A 4,707-nucleotide genomic window follows, 5' to 3' on the forward strand; every position below is an offset into this window, starting at 1 on the left:
ATAACGGTTCGGTGCGACTTAAATCCGGACTGCGGGTTGATTTCATGAAAACACAGGGGCTTTTTTGCAAAACGGTACGACGGACAGCAGAAACCCTACGTGCTTTATTATTAGGTAGAGATATATGCCTCATACGAGAAATGAAAAAAAATCAAAGATCTTTGAGGCAAGTCAACCACAAACTTGAAGTTTATTGGGTTTTTTTAATAGAAAATTAAACTTATGTCTGACAAACGTGAAACATGGCATGGTTTCAATATATGCCCTCATATGCTATAGAAAAAATTGAGAATATTTCACAAAAAATGGCATGTACACTACTTAGAAATTAAACCCTCTCCAAGGAAGAATTGTGGTTCGAGAGTGATTGTGTCAGCTTTGAAGGCGAATTGATATTTGCTTCATCATTTGACCTTGAAACTTTTTCTACACTCAACATACATCATAACATCCTCTATGTTCGAGTTTTTCATTTTTGTTGGTTTATTTGTTATATTTTAATCATTAATTGCTTTCCTAGACATTTAATGGACATAATTCAAAGTGACACTATGAGTACATGATATAGTGCACAAAAATAGTTTTAAAATGATATTTAATGTCATGAGTATGTATGCCTTATACAAGAAATGTTAACAAATTCAAAGATCTATGTGGCAAGAGTCAAACGTAAACTTATACTTTATTGTTTATTAATTCTAGAAAATGTACATTATGTTTGATATACATGAAACTTGGTATGGTGTCATGATATGACCTTGGTATGATGCGTAAAAGTTTGAGAAGGTTTCATAAAAGTTGGCATGTATGCTGCTTAGGAACCGAACCCTCTCCGGCGAAGAATCATGGTTTTGCAAGTAAATACGTCAGCTTTGAAGGCGAAGAATCGTGGTTCTAAGTCTGACAGTAGTGTAGGGGGTACTAATGGAGAGGCAAGATCCTAGCTATGAAGTAGTTGTATACGCAAGGGATTTACGAGTTCAGGCCCTTCTCGGAGGAAGTAACAGCCTTACGTCTTGGAGCCCGGAGGTGGTCGACTGGATTATATGCGTATGAGTTCCAGGGGTGCAAACCCTTTACACTGAGGAGGGGGTGGCTTATCTAGAGTTCGCCAGACCCCTCCAGCCCTCAGTTATGCAGGGTTTAAAGTACATTAAGACCGGAGGTTAGTGGTAACGCCCACATAAAGTGCTATGAAGATCATAAAGGCTACTTAATGACAGACCGTTACGTGCAGAGTGACTTTAGGTTCCCTGTTGGTCGAGTGGATGGCATCATGGTTGAGTGCCCTCGAGTCCGTCGAGTGGAGCCTTTCCAGGTCGACTGAAAGGTGATTTCTTCTAGAGATGTCCTTGGGGAGGGTGTCTTGGACAGGTCCATGACCCTACCCTGGGTACATGGCTTCATCATTAGCCCCCGAATGGATCGAGGTTTGAGTGGAAAAGGAATTGAGAACTCTTCCGACCGACTTCTCGTGCTACGAGTATGTCTTGTCTTAGATCAATGAACTTTAGGTGACGGTGTCCACTTCTTTTTCAGTCGCCTTGATCCATTCTTTGTATCTGTCGAGTGAAGTTTTCGCTTGGAGAGCTCCGAGTGACAGAGTGGAGGAGATCTTCCATCTGACGAGTTGTTCTGCAACCCGCGTATTTTGTGGGCTTCGAATTTTGGGAAGCGCGTGGGACGGGGCGAGGCCGCAGCAATCAGACGGGATAAGGCAGGGACGCCTCGATCTCCGCACCACCTTTTTCGCCATGTATCACGCGCGCGACTGTTGCGGGATTTGACAGGATTGCCCGGGCCTACATGTCAGCCACTCGGAAGCGGCCTTATATAAGGCGCCGGACGGGGGTTTTGAACAGTGCATTCTCACTTCCTTCCCTCCTCTCCAAATTCATCCGCCGCGCTCGCTTCCACCCTATCGCTGCTGCTTCGTACATGCTTCGCCAGCGACGATGGGGAAGGAGAAGACGGCGGCTTTGGAGGGGGCGAAGAAGGCGACGACGAAGGCGAAGGGAAAGGCGACCAGTCGGGGCGGATCTTCGTCAAGGACTGGCCTGCCGCGGGGCTGGATCCAGGGCGACTGGATCCGCTCGACGATCCGTCAGAGAGATCTTGACGACCTGGCCAATGAAGGACTGAAACCCCATGGATCAGCGAGGCTCCCGGGGAACGAGTCTGAGCCGCAGCCTCAGGAGGGTGAGTGCGTCCTCTTGGCCACCCACATTGACCGCGGATTTTCTTTGCCCCCTCATCCTTTCTTTCGGGGATTTCTGAACTTCTTTGGGGCACAACTCCACCATTTCACACCCAACTCTATCATGTATCTTGCTGCTTTCGTGTTGTTGTGCGAGAACTTCTTGGGTTGTCGGCCTCATTGGGGTCTTTTCAAGCACATTTTCACCTGTCGCTCACAGACGGTGAAAAAGGCCAATCCAAGTGATGAGAGAACCCAAGTGATTTAGATGTGCGGGGGTCTTGGAGTTCAGATGAGGGGAAAAGCGCTTTTCCGGCCATGGTCCTTCCAGACTCGGTTCGTGGATGGCAGTCGACCTGGTTTTACTGCAGAGACCAGCCGACGCCAGGGCAGTTGACTGGACTCCCTCCTTTTTCTATGGACCGAGTGGGAAAGCCTTCTTCTTTGAAGGTGATCCCGGAACAGAAGGCGCAGGTTAAAGTGTTGGTCGAGCGTGTAGTTCAGCTTATCCGTGACGGGGTGACCAGCATGGATCTCCTGGAGGTCTTCCTCCGACGACGCATCCAGCCTCTTCAATATCGAGACCATCCGATGTGGATGTATTCTGGCACTGAAGACACCACTAGGGTCCACGTGGAGGAGGTCGAGGATGCCACGCTGGAGAGGTGGATGACTGCCATCACAGGGAATAGAGACAACCCCCAAGGAGCCAGGAGGATCCCTCCACTCGACCAATCATACGAGCCAGACAAGGTCCAATTCTGTTTCTCCGACTGTGATCCTGCTTTCTTCATTCCGTTTTGTTAGAGTTCAGTCGACTGACTTTTGCTTTCTTCGTTGTCTTCTAGGTCACCACTGAGATGTACTCGATGCCCAACGGGGTGCAAGAACAGGTCGAAGAGGAGGAGGCGAGCGGAGGCGAAAGCCAGGAGGAGTGGCAATCTGACGCTGAGGGGGACGAAGATGACGACGACTCTGGTGGAGAGGAGGAGGAACAGGAGGAGGAAGAGGAGGAGGAAGCCGACCCTTCACGCACAAAAAGGTGATCCAAGCTCACCCATGACCCCTCGGTCGAGCGTGGCAAAGCAACTGTGCCTACGGGACAGTCGATGAAGCGCCCTCGGACGTCCTCCCCTGCTCCGACTAAAAAAGCTCCGAAGCATCCCCGAGCGGCGTTGTTGAAGCCGTCGAAGGCCCTGCCCAAGATGAAAATGGCCATTCCCACGATTTCCGGGTAACAGCAGAACTCGTGTTTCCTCGTTTAGCATGGGTAGACTCTTGGTCGACTCGTTGGTTAACCGACTGGTTTCTGAAATCTGAAGTGTCGCTACCTCCGAGACCTCCACCAACAACGACGACCAAGAGATGGAAGACGCTGCCACCTCCAATCCTGGTACGCTCTCTGAAGTTTTATTTTTGGTCGATTGAAGCTCTGATTTTAACTCTGGATTTACCCTGCAGCTCCTCCTCACGTCATTGATCTCCCTGATGATGACGACGAGGTGCCACTGAGGGGGAGGAAGAACAAGAAGGTGCCGGCTGGCAAGACCATTCGGACTGCATCGGTGTCTGAGGCATTGGTTCAAGAAGGTGGTGATGTCACTCAGCATTTTGTGTCCTTCGCTGTGCCGCTGACGAGTGCCTGGCCTTCATTGTCGAATGCTGATCCGCCCTCCCTTTTCGCCATGCACCACGTCCCAGAAGACCAAGCGGATGCTGCTAGGGAGGCTATACGCCAGGTGGGGATCATGATGGAGCAGGCGAAGGCGATCCGGGAAGCCAGCCAAGCGGCTTATGATGCTAGCTCAGCTCTCCAGAGCAATGTCCAGGTTAGTTGGTCACCGCTTGTTCTGTTAGGATATGCTATCTGAACATTTCCTTTCCGAAGATCTTTGAATCTGTACACCCACTGGGTGCGTCGATTGATTTTTTTGAACTTTTTGAACTGGTGGGGGCACGCTGAGTGCACCCACTGGGTGTAGTCCCCGAGACTATGGTCGACTGCTGGCAGTCGACTGTAGTCTTTGTATTTTGAATTTCCTCATTCCAACTTCGGCAGTCGGTCTGGTCGGACCATGTCGAACGGAATATTGGAACCAGTGGGGGCACGCTGAGTTTACCCACTGGGTGTAGTCCCCGAGACTGCGGTGGACTGCTGACACTCGACTGTAGTCTGAAGATCCTGGGTTTTTTTTTGTAGATCGTGATGAGATCTCTTTGTTCCTTTCGGTCGACTGATCGGATCAAGTCGATAAAACTAGTGGGGGCACGCTGAGTGCACCCACTGGGTGTAGTCCCCGAGGCTACTGTTGAATATTTTGATTCTACCGTAGTCTTAGAAATGCTACGGTTTTTCTCTTAGTTACTCGGAAGTAACCTCTCTTTGATATCTGTCGACTGACTCCTTCGCAGAAATCTTGCGAGCTTGTGGCTCGCTATACTGAATTGGTAAACAAACATATCCAGCTCGACCTTGACTTGAAGCTTGTTCAGGAGAACTTGCAGAAGGC

Source organism: Triticum dicoccoides, chromosome 1B, assembly GCF_002162155.2.
Source record: "Triticum dicoccoides isolate Atlit2015 ecotype Zavitan chromosome 1B, WEW_v2.0, whole genome shotgun sequence".
NCBI lineage: Eukaryota > Viridiplantae > Streptophyta > Magnoliopsida > Poales > Poaceae > Triticum > Triticum dicoccoides.